Source organism: Triticum urartu, unplaced genomic scaffold (assembly GCF_056163025.1).
Source record: "Triticum urartu cultivar PI428250 unplaced genomic scaffold, HENAU_Tu73 scaffold285, whole genome shotgun sequence".
Lineage (NCBI taxonomy): Eukaryota > Viridiplantae > Streptophyta > Magnoliopsida > Poales > Poaceae > Triticum > Triticum urartu.
Window position 1 is genome coordinate 16,136 of NW_028260460.1, and position 16,244 is coordinate 32,379.

Consider the following 16,244-nt stretch of genomic DNA (forward strand, 5'->3'; position numbering starts at 1 on the left):
TCAACAAATAAAGGCTTGGGCTAACAAAAACCTACCTAATGGAGAAGTCGTTGGCGAAGTCACAAGGCCCTCTACTTTTCATTATAAAACCGATAAACCAGAAAAAGATGGATTGTTTTGCGAAAGAATCTTTGGACCCATAAAAAGCGGGATTTGCGCTTGTGGCAATTCTCGAGCGAGCGGAGCTGAAAACGAAGACGAAAGATTTTGCCAAAAATGCGGGGTCGAATTTGTGGATTCTCGGATACGAAGATATCAAATGGGATACATCAAACTCGCATGTCCCGTGACTCATGTGTGGTATTTGAAAGGTCTTCCTAGTTATATCGCGAATCTTTTAGATAAACCTCTTAAGAAGTTGGAGGGCCTAGTATACGGCGATTTCTCTTTTGCTAGGCCCAGCACTAAAAAACCCACTTTTTTACGATTACGAGGTTTATTCGAAGAGGAAATTGCATCCTGTAACCACAGCATTTCTCCCTTTTTTTCTACCCCAGGCTTTGCAACATTTCGAAATCGGGAAATTGCGACAGGAGCAGGTGCTATTAGAGAACAATTAGCAGATTTGGATTTGCGAATTATTATAGAGAATTCTTTGGTCGAATGGAAGGAATTAGAAGACGAGGGGTATAGTGGAGATGAGTGGGAAGATAGAAAAAGACGAATAAGAAAAGTTTTTTTGATTAGACGCATGCAATTGGCGAAACATTTTATTCAAACAAATGTAGAACCAGAATGGATGGTTTTGTGCTTATTACCGGTTCTTCCTCCCGAATTGAGACCTATTGTTTATAGGTCTGGAGATAAAGTAGTGACTTCAGACATTAATGAACTTTATAAGAGAGTTATCCGTCGGAACAACAATCTTGCCTATCTATTAAAAAGAAGTGAATTAGCGCCAGCAGATTTAGTAATGTGCCAGGAAAAATTGGTACAAGAAGCCGTGGATACACTTCTTGATAGTGGGTCCCGCGGGCAACCGACGAGGGATGGTCACAATAAAGTATACAAATCACTTTCAGATGTAATTGAAGGTAAAGAGGGAAGGTTTCGCGAGACTCTGCTTGGGAAACGGGTCGATTACTCGGGGCGTTCTGTCATTGTTGTGGGTCCTTCGCTTTCATTACATCAATGTGGATTACCTCTAGAGATAGCAATAAAGCTTTTTCAGCTATTTGTAATTCGCGATTTAATCACGAAACGCGCCACTTCTAATGTAAGGATTGCTAAAAGGAAAATTTGGGAAAAAGAACCCATTGTATGGGAAATACTTCAAGAAGTTATGCGGGGACATCCTGTACTGTTAAATAGAGCACCTACCCTGCATAGATTAGGCATACAGGCCTTTCAACCCACTTTAGTAGAGGGGCGTACTATTTCTTTACACCCATTAGTGTGTAAGGGTTTCAATGCGGACTTTGATGGAGATCAAATGGCTGTTCATCTACCTTTATCCTTGGAAGCTCAGGCAGAAGCCCGTTTACTTATGTTTTCTCATATGAATCTCTTATCTCCCGCTATTGGGGATCCTATTTGCGTACCAACCCAAGACATGCTTATCGGGCTTTATGTATTAACGATTGGAAAGCGTCGAGGTATTTGTGCAAATAGATATAATAGTTGCAGAAACTACCCAAATCTAAAAGTAAATTACAATAATAATAATAATTTTAAATATAGGAAAGATAAAGAACCCCATTTTTCTAGTTCTTATGATGCACTGGGAGCTTATAGACAAAAACTAATCAGTTTAGATAGTCCCTTGTGGCTACGATGGAACCTGGATCAACGCGTCATTGGGTCAAGAGAAGTTCCGATTGAAGTTCAATATGAATCTTTGGGGACTTATCATGAGATTTATGCCCACTATCTAATAATGGGAAATAGAAAAAAAGAAATTCGTTCGATATACATTCGAACCACTCTTGGTCATATTTCTTTTTATAGAGAAATAGAGGAAGCCATACAAGGATTTAGTCAGGCCTATTCATACACTACCTAAACAAGAAAGTTAGATTCGGCGATGCCCCTCCCCTTTCGGGGGGCATTCCGATTTCCCTAGTATCATCATTATTTGCCACGCGAATCCAGATTGAGATTGAGGCAATTAAGTTAATTAAATTTTCGAATCACTGACTCAGGCCCATTGTCGAATCCTACTCAGCAATTGTCGAATCCTACTCAGCCGAAAAGGGGGTACTTATGTATGGCGGAACGGGCCAATCTGGTCTTTCATAATAAAGAGATAGACGGAACTGGTATGAAACGACTTATTAGCAGATTAATAGATCATTTTGGAATGGGATATACATCCCATATACTGGATCAACTAAAGACTCTGGGCTTCCATCAAGCCACTACTACATCGATTTCGTTAGGAATCGAGGATCTTTTAACAATACCCTCTAAGGGATGGTTAGTCCAAGACGCGGAACAACAGAGTTTTCTTTTGGAGAAACACTATTATTATGGGGCTGTACACGCGGTAGAAAAATTACGCCAATCTGTTGAGATATGGTATGCGACAAGTGAATATTTGAAACAAGAAATGAATTCAAATTTTCGGATAACGGATCCTTCTAATCCAGTCTATCTAATGTCTTTTTCAGGAGCCAGAGGAAATGCATCTCAAGTACACCAATTAGTAGGTATGAGAGGATTAATGTCGGACCCTCAAGGACAAATGATTGATTTACCTATTCAAAGCAATTTACGCGAGGGACTTTCTTTGACAGAATATATAATTTCCTGCTATGGAGCCCGCAAAGGGGTTGTAGATACTGCTGTGCGAACAGCAGATGCTGGATATCTTACACGTAGACTTGTTGAAGTAGTTCAACATATTATTGTGCGTAGAAGAGATTGTGGTACTATCCGAGGTATTTCTGTAAGTCCTCAAAATGGGATGACGGAAAAACTTTTTGTCCAAACACTAATTGGTCGTGTATTAGCAGACGATATATATATCGGTTCACGATGCATTGCCGCGCGAAATCAAGATATTGGAATTGGATTAGTCAATCGATTCATAACTGCCTTTCGAGCACAACCATTTCGAGCACAACCAATATATATTAGAACCCCCTTTACTTGCCGAAGCACTTCTTGGATCTGTCAATTATGCTATGGCCGGAGTCCTACTCATAGTGATCTGGTCGAATTGGGAGAAGCCGTAGGTATTATTGCAGGTCAATCAATTGGGGAGCCAGGGACTCAACTAACATTAAGAACTTTTCATACTGGCGGAGTATTCACAGGGGGTACTGCCGACCTTGTACGATCCCCTTCGAATGGAAAAATAAAATTCAATGAGAATTTGGTTCACCCCACACGTACCCGTCATGGGCAGCCTGCTTTTCTATGTTATATAGACTTGCATGTAACTATTCAGAGTCAAGATATTCTATATAGTGTGAATATTCCTCTCAAAAAGCTTGATTCTAGTGCAAAATGATCAATATGTAAAATCCGAACAAGTAATTGCGGAGATTCGTGCCGGAACGTCCACTTTACATTTTAAAGAAAGGGTACAAAAGCATATTTATTCTGAATCAGACGGCGAAATGCACTGGAGTACTGATGTTTACCATGCGCCCGAATATCAATATGGTAATCTTCGCCGATTACCAAAAACAAGCCATTTATGGATATTGTCAGTAAGTATGTGCAGATCCAGTATAGCGTCTTTTTCACTCCACAAGGATCAAGATCAAATGAATACTTATGGTAAAAAAGATAGGGAAATTCTTGATTATTCAACGTCGGATCGAATCATGTCCAATGGCCATTGGAATTTTATCTATCCTTCTATTTTTCAAGATAATTCAGATTTGTTGGCGAAAAAGCGAAGAAATAGGTTCGTCATTCCATTACAATATCATCAAGAACAAGAGAAAGAACTAATATCCTGTTTTGGGATTTCGATTGAAATCCCCCTTATGGGTGTTTTACGTAGAAATACTATTTTTGCTTATTTTGACGATCCCCGATACAGAAAAGATAAAAAGGGTTCAGGAATTGTTAAATTTAGATATAGGACCCTAGAAGAAGAATATAGGACTCGAGCGGAAGACTCAGAAGAGGAATATGAGACCCTAGAAGACGAATACAGGACCCGAGAGGACGAATATGAATATGAAACCCTAGAAGAATCTAAATATGGAATCCTAGAAGACGAATACGAATATGAAACCCTAGAAGACGAATATGGGAGCCCAGAAAACGAATATGGGAACCCAGAGAACGAATATAGGACTTTAGAGAAAGACTCAGAAGAGGAATATGGGAGCCCAGAGAGCAAATATAGGACCCAAGAGGACGAATATGGAACTCTAGAGGAAGACTCAGAAGACGAATATGGCAGCCCCGGGGAAAGCGCAGAGGAAAAATATGGTACTTTAGAGGAAGACTCAGAAGAAGATTCAGAGGACGAATACGAGAGCCCAGAGGAAGATTCCATCTTAAAAAAAGAGGGTTTGATTGAGCATCGAGGAACAAAAGAATTTAGTCTAAAATACCAAAAAGAAGTAGATCGGTTTTTTTTCATTCTTCAAGAACTTCATATCTTGCCGAGATCTTCATCCCTAAAGATACTTGACAATAGTATTATTGGAGTGAATACACAACTCACAAAAAATACAAGAAGTCGACTAGGCGGACTGGTCCGAGTGAAGAGAAAAAAAAGCCATACGGAACTCAAAATATTTTCCGGAGATATTCATTTTCCTGAAGAGGCGGATAAGATATTAGGTGGCTGTTTGATACCGCCAGAAAGACAAAAAAAAGATTCTAAGGAATCAAAAAAAAGGAAAAATTGGGTCTATGTTCAACGGAAAAAAATTCTCAAGAGCAAGGAAAAGTATTTTGTTTCCGTTCGCCCTACAGTGGCATATGAAATGGACGAAGGAAGAAATTTAGCAACACTTTTCCCGCAGGATCTCTTGCAAGAAGAAAATAATCTCCAAATTCGACTTGTCAATTTTATTTCTCATGAAAATAGCAAGTTAACTCAAAGAATTTATCACACAAATAGTCAATTTGTTAGAACTTGCTTAGTAGTGAATTGGGAACAAGAAGAAAAAGAAAAGGCTGGTGCTTCCCTTGTTGAGGTAAGAGCAAATGATCTTATTCGCGATTTCCTAAGAATTGAGTTAGTCAAGTCCACTATTTCGTATACACGAAAAAGGTATGGTAGGACAAGTGCAGGACCGATTCCCCATAATAGGTTAGATCGCGCCAATATCAATTCTTTTTATTCCAAGGCGAAGATTGAATCACTTAGCCAACATCCAGAAGCTATTGGCACTTTGTTGAATCGAAATAAAGAATACCACTCTTTGATGATTTTGTCGGCATCCAACTGTTCTCGAATTGGTTTATTCAAGAATTCAAAACATCCCAATGCGATAAAAGAATGGAATCCTAGAATTCCTATTCGAGAAATTTTTGGGCCCTTAGGCGCTATTGTAGCTAGTATATCGCATTTTTCTTCATCTTACTATTTACTAACGCATAATAAAATCCTGTTAAAAAAATATTTGTTCGTTGACAATTTAAAACAAACCTTCCAAGTACTTCAAGAACTTAAATACTCTTTAATAGATGAAAATAAAAGGATTTCTAATTTCGATAGTAACATAATGTTGGATCCATTCCTTTTGAATTGTCACTTTGTCCATCATGATTCTTGGGAAGAGACATTGGCAATAATTCACCTTGGACAATTTATTTGTGAAAATGTATGTCTATTTAAATCGCACATAAAAAAATCCGGTCAAATTTTCATTGTAAATATGAATTCCTTTGTTATAAGAGCAGCTAAACCTTATTTGGCCACTACAGGAGCAACTGTTAATGGTCATTATGGAGAAATCCTTTACAAGGGAGATAGGTTAGTTACGTTTATATATGAAAAATCGAGATCTAGTGACATAACGCAAGGTCTTCCAAAAGTGGAACAAATCTTTGAAGCGCGTTCAATTGATTCATTATCCCCGAATCTCGAAAGGAGAATTGAGGATTGGAATGAGCGTATACCAAGAATTCTTGGGGTCCCTTGGGGATTCTTGATTGGAGCTGAGCTAACCATAGCCCAAAGTCGTATCTCTTTGGTTAATAAAATCCAAAAGGTTTATCGATCCCAAGGGGTACAGATCCATAATAGACATATAGAGATTATTATACGCCAAGTAACATCAAAAGTGCGGGTTTCCGAAGATGGAATGTCTAATGTTTTTTCGCCTGGGGAATTAATCGGACTATTGCGAGCGGAACGAGCAGGACGAGCTTTGGATGAATCGATCTATTATCGGGCAATCTTATTGGGAATAACAAGGGCTTCCCTGAATACCCAAAGTTTCATATCTGAAGCAAGTTTTCAAGAAACTGCTCGAGTTTTAGCAAAAGCTGCCCTACGAGGTCGCATTGATTGGTTGAAAGGCTTGAAAGAAAACGTAGTTCTGGGGGGGATTATACCTGTTGGTACCGGATTCCAAAAATTTGTGCATCGTTCCCCACAAGACAAGAACCTTTATTTCGAAATAAAAAAAAAAAATCTATTCGCGTCGGAAATGAGAGATTTTTTGTTTCTCCATACAGAATTAGTTTCTTCAGATTCTGACGTAACAAACAATTTTTATGAGACATAAGAACCCCCATAAAAATATTTTTTACTTTACTAGACTTTTGAACTTAGAACACTAACAGGTCAAATTTTAGATTTTTAAGATTTTTATTTTAATAAGTAAAACAAGTCAGTTAATTCATTAAGGTGGTTATGTTTATACCATGTATCAATGGCCAACTCTTATCTTAGTACAAGGTTCTCTCGGAACAATTATTATTTATTTCAAGCTATTTCGGATCTTTCTTAATCTTCAAAAAGAACTAAATTCCGTAATGGAATGGTAGGATTAAAAAAAAGGAAGTGTGGAAAAAATGACAAGAAGATATTGGAACATTAATTTGAAAGAGATGATAGAAGCAGGAGTTCATTTTGGTCATGGTATTAAGAAATGGAATCCTAAAATGGCCCCTTACATTTCGGCAAAGCGTAAAGGTACTCATATTATAAATCTCGCTAGAACGGCTCGTTTTTTATCAGAAGCTTGTGATTTAGTTTTTGATGCAGCAAGTCAGGGAAAAAGTTTCTTAATTGTTGGTACCAAAAAAAGAGCAACAGATTTAGTAGCATCAGCTGCAATAAGGGCTCGTTGTCATTATGTTAATAAAAAGTGGTTCAGTGGTATGTTAACGAATTGGTCGATTACGAAAACTAGACTTTCTCAATTTAGAGACTTAAGAGCAGAAGAAAAAATGGGAAAATTCCACCATCTCCCAAAAAGAGATGTGGCAATCTTGAAGAGAAAATTATCTACTTTGCAAAGGTATCTCGGCGGGATCAAATATATGACGAGATTGCCAGACATTGTGATCGTCCTTGATCAGCAAAAAGAGTATATAGCTCTTCGGGAATGTGCCATTTTGGGGATTCCTACTATTTCTTTAGTCGATACAAATTGTGACCCGGATCTCGCGAATATATCGATTCCAGCCAACGATGACACTATGACTTCAATTCGATTGATTCTTAACAAATTAGTATTTTCAATTTGTGAGGGCCGTTCTCTCTATATAAGAAATCGTTGATTAAGAATATATAGTGAATTCTTGGGCAACTGCGTAAATTTATGGAATCACTTACTTTACTATATCTTTTTTTTTGCATAGAATTTTTTTTGCATAGAAAAAAGAAGGGGAATATTGATATATATTAGAGGGTATTGATATATATTATGATCTGATGTGCTTTCTTGGTATCCTAAATATAAGATTAATACTTCAAGTTGCTGAGTTGAGAAAGAGATGGTTGAATCAAAAGAATTCCTTTTTTGAAGTTCAATTTTTATCAGAGGACAATATGAATATTATACCTTGTTCCATTAAAACACTCAAGGGGTTATACGATATATCGGGTGTAGAAGTAGGCCAACACTTCTATTGGCAAATAGGAGGTTTCCAAATTCATGCCCAAGTACTCATCACTTCTTGGGTCGTAATTACTATCTTGCTAGGTTCAGTTGTCATAGCTGTTCGGAATCCACAAACCATCCCGACCGACGGTCAGAATTTTTTTGAATATGTCCTTGAGTTTATTCGAGACTTGAGCAAAACTCAGATTGGAGAAGAATATGGTCCCTGGGTTCCCTTTATTGGAACTATGTTCCTTTTTATTTTTGTTTCGAATTGGTCGGGTGCTCTTTTACCTTGGAAAATTATAGAGTTACCCCATGGGGAATTAGCAGCGCCCACGAATGATATAAATACTACTGTTGCTTTAGCTTTACTCACGTCAGCGGCATATTTTTATGCTGGTCTTAGCAAAAAAGGATTGAGCTATTTCGAGAAATATATTAAACCAACTCCAATCCTTTTACCAATTAACATCCTAGAAGATTTCACAAAACCATTATCGCTTAGCTTTCGACTTTTCGGGAATATATTGGCGGATGAATTAGTCGTTGTTGTTCTTGTTTCTTTAGTCCCCTTAGTAATCCCTATACCGGTCATGTTTCTTGGATTATTTACAAGCGGTATTCAAGCTCTTATTTTTGCAACATTAGCCGCAGCCTATATAGGTGAATCCATGGAGGGTCATCATTGAATTGACTCTTTTTGGAAATAGTATTTTTTTTTTTTGCAGCTTAGCTCAATTCATGCATGGTTCCAGATAATCTGCTTGGTTGCAAAAAAATAGTTAGAAATGCGTATGAATATATAGCCTAGAGTTGTAGGAGAGAGAATAGAATAGACTATATTATGGAATTTTCAAAGTATATATGCATTAAGGAGGGTGGAGTCAGGCTAGATCTATACTATAATATCCTTAATGTCTATAAGTGGAGTCCTCTTTTATGCAGGTTTCCACTTTAAGCAATGATTTTAGAATCCGATTCAATAGAAAATGAGAAAATATGCAAACAAAATAGAAGAAACAAATGTATATATATAGGATATTATATTATATATTCCTAGGTTAGATTCATTATCTAATCCGATATATGGATATGGAATTCCCTTCTATGTAGTTCGGACAATTCACATTATCATTTCAATTTGATTTCAATTTGTACTTTTTAGTTACTTTACTTCTCCCCAATAGAGCTTAGAAGTAAGAATTTATTGGTTGATTGTATCCTTAACCATTTCTTTTTTTTGACACGAGGAACTACTCACCATGAATCCACTAATTGCTGCTGCTTCTGTTATTGCTGCTGGATTGGCCGTAGGGCTTGCTTCTATTGGACCTGGAGTTGGTCAATGGTACTGCTGCAGGACAAGCTGTAGAAGGTATTGCGAGACAGCCAGAAGCAGAAGGTAAAATACGAGGTACTTTATTGCTTAGTCTAGCTTTTATGGAAGCTTTAACAATTTATGGACTAGTTGTGGCACTAGCGCTTTTATTTGCGAACCCTTTTGTTTAATCTTAAAAAAAAAATTCTTTCGATTTCGATTAGATACTTTTTTCTTTTTTTAGTAAATTGGTATTTGCTTCCACAATTCCAATTATATCAATACTTTATTTAATTTACTCCTATTTATTACTCCTGGAATTATCTATTTATCGGGACAGATAATACCCCATTCTAGGAAGGGCTGAGTTGAGTATTATTAATTTAGAAGATATGCTCACCTTCTTATTTCCCGTCCTTAGTTTAGGAAAGTGGAAAGTTTTTTCCTTTTATTTTAGGAATTTTGGGAACAGAACATTTCAACAAAGGAAGTCTTTCACCGGTCAAACAAGACGTAAGACTTAATCTAAAAGAAATTACTAGATTGAATCTATTTGCATTAAAAAAACCGATCAAAAAAGGGCGAGCGAAGTAAGTGATCGAAAAACTTTGTTCTTTGTTCGTCCTATCTATAAGAGGAGAGCATATGAAAAATGTAACCCATTCTTTCGTTTTTTTAGCTCACTGGCCATCCGCTGGCAGTTTCGGGCTTAATACCGATATTTTAGCAACAAATCTAATAAATCTAACTGTAGTGGTTGGTGTTTTGATTTTTTTTGGAAAGGGAGTGTGTGCGAGTTGTCTATTTCAAGAATAGATTGGATCTATCCGGCTGCACTTTATAATATTTTTTAGTATTTTTCGGATAAATAAGAAAAGGGTGCACGATCTCGACGAATTACTTCTGAATAAATTCAGAAATCATATGGAAGAACCATAGCATTTCGCGACTCATTGGTAAATCAACTTTGATTCTCTATAAACCAAGAATGTGAGACCATTAACACGGTTAAAGCTAAACTGCTTGAAGTCCAGGCAAAAAGAGGTACTCTTTCTACAACTATATTAGTATTAGTACCAATTTAAACGGGAAATAGCTAATGTAAAATTTATCTGATATAGAACACTCATATCGATAAAATGGTTTGAACTATTTACTAGAAAAAAAAGGGGGCACCCTGCCCTTTTTTAACCAATGCCGAATCGACGACCTATGTATAAAAAAGAGAAATTTTTTGGATTTGAAGAAAAAAAAAATAAAAAAGAATTCTATTAATTTTCATTTTCCATTTATTTAGTTAGTTTTTCTTAATGAAATTGAAATTATTAACTAGAGGGCAAATAAAAATAAAGAAACAACTTTGCTGACCATGATATATTTTTATCTAGGCGGAAGAGTCCTCTTAATATTTATCTAGTCTTATATAGGTTTCGGTATATTGAAATATAAACATAAAAAAGAAGATAGAGGATAGGCTCATTACTTAAAAAAAAGATATGGAAATAGCTATAGAAAAAAAAAAAGGAGCGTGAGAGCCAAATGAATCGAAAGATTCATGTTTGGTTCGGGAAGAGATCATAAAAGTTGTAAACTTACAAAATAATCTACTTTCATTAAAAGATTTATTAGATAATCGAAAACAGAGGATCTTGAGTACTATTCGAAATTCAGAAGAATTGCGTAGAGGGACCATTGAGCAACTCGAAAAAGCTCGGATTCGATTACAGAAAGTCGAACTAGAAGCGGATGAGTATCGAATGAATGGATACTCTGAGATAGAACGAGAAAAAGCAAATTTGATTAATGCTACTTCTATTAGTTTGGAACAATTGGAAAAGTCTAAAAACGAAACCCTTTATTTTGAAAAACAAAGGGCAATGAATCAGGTCCGACAGCGGGTTTTCCAACAGGCCGTACAAGGAGCTCTAGGAACTCTGAATAGTTGTTTGAATACCGAGTTACATTTCCGTACGATTCGTGCTAATATTGGCATTCTCGGGTCCCTGGAATGGAAGAAATAATTAAATTAATTAGGCCTTGAACTTCTACTTTCGTTTAGAATTTAGGCATTATTTTTCCCCTTGCTTCCGAAAAAAGAGTCAAGAAACACTAATGGCAACCCTTCGAGTCGACGAAATTCATAAAATTCTCCGCGAACGTATTGAACAATATAATAGGAAAGTAGGGATTGAGAATATAGGTCGCGTAGTTCAAGTGGGGGATGGGATTGCTCGTATTATAGGTCTTGGTGAAATAATGTCAGGTGAATTAGTCGAATTTGCAGAAGGTACTAGGGGTATTGCTCTGAATTTGGAATCCAAAAATGTTGGGATTGTATTAATGGGCGATGGGTTGATGATACAAGAGGGAAGTTTTGTAAAAGCAACAGGAAGAATTGCTCAGATACCCGTGAGTGAGGCTTACTTGGGTCGTGTTGTAAATGCTCTGGCTAAACCTATTGATGGGAAAGGCGAAATTATAGCTTCCGAATCTCGCTTAATTGAATCTCCTGCTCCAAGTATAATTTCCAGGCGTTCCGTATACGAACCTCTTCAAACAGGGCTTATTGCTATCGATTCGATGATCCCTATAGGGCGCGGTCAGCGAGAGTTAATTATTGGGGACAGACAGACTGGCAAAACAGCAGTAGCCACAGATACAATTCTCAATCAAAAAGGGCAAGGTGTAATATGTGTTTATGTAGCTATCGGTCAAAGAGCATCCTCCGTAGCTCAAGTAGTAACTACTTTCCATGAGGAGGGGGCCATGGAATACACTATTGTAGTAGCTGAAATGGCGGATTCACCTGCTACATTACAATACCTCGCTCCTTATACGGGAGCAGCCCTGGCTGAGTATTTTATGTACCGCGAACGGCATACTTTAATAATTTATGATGATCTCTCCAAACAGGCACAAGCTTATCGCCAAATGTCCCTTCTATTAAGAAGACCTCCCGGACGTGAGGCTTATCCAGGGGATGTTTTTTATTTGCATTCACGCCTTTTAGAAAGAGCCGCTAAATTAAATTCTCTTTTAGGCGAAGGAAGTATGACCGCTTTACCAATAGTTGAGACTCAATCTGGAGACGTTTCCGCCTATATTCCTACTAATGTAATCTCCATTACAGATGGACAAATATTCTTATCTGCGGATCTATTCAATGCCGGAATTCGACCCGCTATTAATGTGGGTATTTCTGTTTCCAGAGTAGGATCCGCGGCTCAAATTAAAGCCATGAAACAAGTAGCTGGCAAATCAAAATTGGAACTAGCGCAATTCGCAGAGTTACAAGCCTTTGCACAATTCGCCTCTGCTCTCGATAAAACAAGTCAGAATCAATTGGCAAGGGGTCGACGATTAAGGGAATTGCTTAAACAATCCCAGGCAAATCCTCTCCCAGTGGAAGAGCAGATAGCTACTATTTATACCGGAACAAGAGGATATCTTGATTCGTTAGAAATTGAACAGGTAAATAAATTTCTGGATGAGTTACGTAAACATCTAAAAGATACTAAACCTCAATTCCAAGAAATTATATCTTCTAGCAAGACATTCACCGAGCAAGCGGAAATCCTTTTGAAGGAAGCTATTCAGGAACAGCTGGAACGGTTTTCTCTTCAGTAACAAATAAATTTTGCATGTCTACTCTTGTTAGTAGAATAGGAATCGTTGAGAAAGCTTTTTCATTTGAATCATGCAAAAAAGTTTTCTTTGTTTTTAGTTTAGTATAGTTATTTAAAGAATAGATAGAAATAAGATTGCGTCCAATAGGATTTGAACCTATACCAAAGGTTTAGAAGACCTCTGTCCTATCCATTAGACAATGGACGCTTTTCTTTCATATTTTATTCTTTCTTTTATTTTTTTGCTTCTTCCGAGAAAAAACTGTTAGACCAAAACTCTTTTAGGAAATCAAAAAATCCAGATACAAATGCATGATGTATATATTATATCATGCATATATCATAAAGAAGGAGTATGGAGGCGGTAGTGGGAATCGAACCCGCAACCCCAAGGTTATGAGCCTTATGAGCTACCAAACTGCTCTATACTCTTAAACTAAAGAGGGGTAACTAGTGGATAAAAGAGGGTTGGATACGCCCCTCTACCAATATCTATACAAATAGAATAGTCCATTTATACAGAATGGTAAAGAGGGCTCCTCTATGATTATCAATTCCAGAAATCCATACAAATACGAAAGGGTATTTTATCCTTACCAACTGGATCTTGTTGCACCCGGTAACAAACATTCATAAACCATTTCTCGAAGTACGTGTCCGGATAGCCCAAAATGTCGATAGTTAGCTCTAGGTCTTCCGGTCAAAAAACAACGTCGATGAAGGCGTGTAGGTGCACTATTACGCGGTAGGGATTGCAATTTTTCTCGCATTTTCGTTTTTTCACTCAAACTCAAGGGAGAAACTTTGCTTCTTATCTTTTTTTTTAAAGATTGACGAATCAAATGATATTTCTGTTCTAATTTCTGCCGCTTCTTCTCCCTCTGAATCAAACTTTTTTTTGCCATAATGTGTCGTTGCTATTATTACCAAGTATACGGTTCTAATCCTAGATGGAAAAATAAATAGAAAAAGAAATCTAAAAAGGCAGATCCTCCCTCTCTATCAAGAGTAATGAACTAGGTGCTGATACAGTACAAAAAAACAAACTAAATTAACCAAACTTGCCTGATGTTGAGGCAATCAAGAAAGCTGCATAAGTGAATATATAACCCACGGAAAAGTGAGCTAATCCAACCAATCTTGCTTGCACAATGGAAAGAGCCACGGGCTTATCTCTCCAGCGAATTAAATTAGCTAAAGGTGTGCGTTCATGAGCCCATGCTAAAGTCTCAATTAATTCCTGCCAATACCCCCGCCAGGAAATTAAGAACATAAATCCAGTAGCCCAAACAAGATGTCCAAATAAGAACATCCACGCCCATACCGATAAACTATTCATCCCAAAAGGATTATATCCATTGATAAGTTGTGAAGAGTTTAACCATAGGTAATCTCTTAACCATCCCATCAAATAAGTGGAGGATTCATTAAATTGTGAAACGTTGCCCTGCCATAATGTGATATGTTTCCAATGCCAATAAAAAGTAACCCACCCAATGGTATTTAACATCCAGAAAACTGCCAAATAAAATGCGTCCCAAGCAGAAATATCACAAGTACCGCCGCGCCCTGGGCCGTCACAAGGAAAACTATATCCAAAATCCTTTTTATCTGGCATTAATTTGGAACCGCGTGCATCTAAAGCGCCCTTTACTAAAATCAATGTAGTTGTATGCAAACCTAGAGCAATAGCATGATGAACCAAGAAATCCCCAGGTCCTATTGTTAAGAAAAGCGAATTACTATTCTCATTAACAGCATTCAACCATCCGGGCAACCATAGGCTTCGACCCGCATTGAAAGCGGGGCCATTCGTTGAAGATAAGAGTATATCGAACCCATATGTCGTCTTGCCATGAGCAGATTGTATCCATTGGGCAAATATAGGTTCGATCAAGATTTGCTTTTCTGGAGTACCAAAAGCAAGCATGACGTCGTTATGAACATAAAGGCCCAAGGTATGGAATCCTAGAAAGAGGCTAGCCCAACTTAAATGAGATATGATAGCTTCTTTATGGTCTAACATTCTTGCCAATACATTATCCTCATTCTGTTCCGGATTGTAATCCCTAATGAAAAAAATAGCTCCATGAGCAAAAGCCCCTGTCATGATGAACCCTGCAATATATTGGTGATGAGTATATAAAGCAGCTTGAGTAGTAAAGTCTTGTGCTATGAATGCATAAGGAGGTAAAGAGTACATATGTTGAGCTACTAAGGAAGTAATAACCCCTAAAGAAGCTAGAGCAAGACCTAACTGAAAATGAATCGAATTGTTGATTGTGTCATAAAGGCCCTTATGCCCACGCCCTAATCGACCCCCCGGAGGAGTATGCGCTTCTAAAAGATCTTTAATACTGTGCCCAATTCCGAAGTTAGTTCGATACATGTGACCGGCAATGAGAAAAATAAATGCAATAGCTAAATGATGGTGAGCCATATCGGTCAGCCACAAACTTTGTGTTTGTGGATGGAATCCCCCAAGAAGAGTTAGAATGGCAGTTCCCGCTCCTTGAGCGGTACCAAATAAATGATTACTCGAATCAGGGTTTTGGGCATAAAGATTCCATTGACCCGTCAAAAGGGGTCCCAACCCCTGGGGATAGGGTAATACATCTAAGAAATTATTCCATCGAACGTACTCCCCCCTGGATGCGGGAATAGCAACATGAACTAAATGTCCTGTCCAAGCCAAAGAACTTACCCCGAAAAGTCCTGACAAATGATGATTGAGACGAGATTCCGCGTTTTTGAACCACGAAAGGCTTGGTTTCCATTTGGGTTGTAGATGTAACCAACCCGCTATTAAGGACAGCGTAGAAAGAAATAATAGAAAAAGAGCTCCAGTATAAAGATCCTCATTGGTGCGTAATCCTATTGTATACCACCACTGATAAACTCCAGAATAAGCAATATTCACTGGACCAGCAGCACCTCCTCGAGTAAAGGCTTCCACAGCGGGTTGACCAAAATGAGGATCCCAAATCGCATGAGCAATAGGTCTTACGTGTAAAGGATCCTGTATCCATGATTCAAAATTTCCTTGCCAAGCTACATGAAACAGATTTCCGGACGTCCATAGAAAGATTATTGCTAATTGCCCAAAGTGAGAAGCAAAAATGTTCTGATAAAGACGTTCTTCAGTAATATCATCATGACTTTCGAAATCATGTGCGGTAGCAATACCAAACCAAATACGACGAGTAGTGGGGTCCTGAGCTAAGCCTTGGCTAAACCTGGGAAATCTTAATTCCATAATGCCTTTCAAATCCTCCTAGCCACTATCCTACTGCAATAATTCTCGCTAAGAAGAATGCCCATGTCGTG

The 16,244-nt window shown here is 37.7% G+C and overlaps 1 non-coding gene across 1 annotated transcript; it reads right to left on the bottom strand.

Moving 5' to 3' along the window:
• Positions 1 to 13,053: 13,053 nt before the first annotated feature.
• TRNAR-UCU (transfer RNA arginine (anticodon UCU)) lies at positions 13,054 to 13,125 on the bottom strand. Its single transcript has one exon. It is a non-coding gene; the product is annotated as a tRNA-Arg (tRNA).
• Positions 13,126 to 16,244: the final 3,119 nt, after the last annotated feature.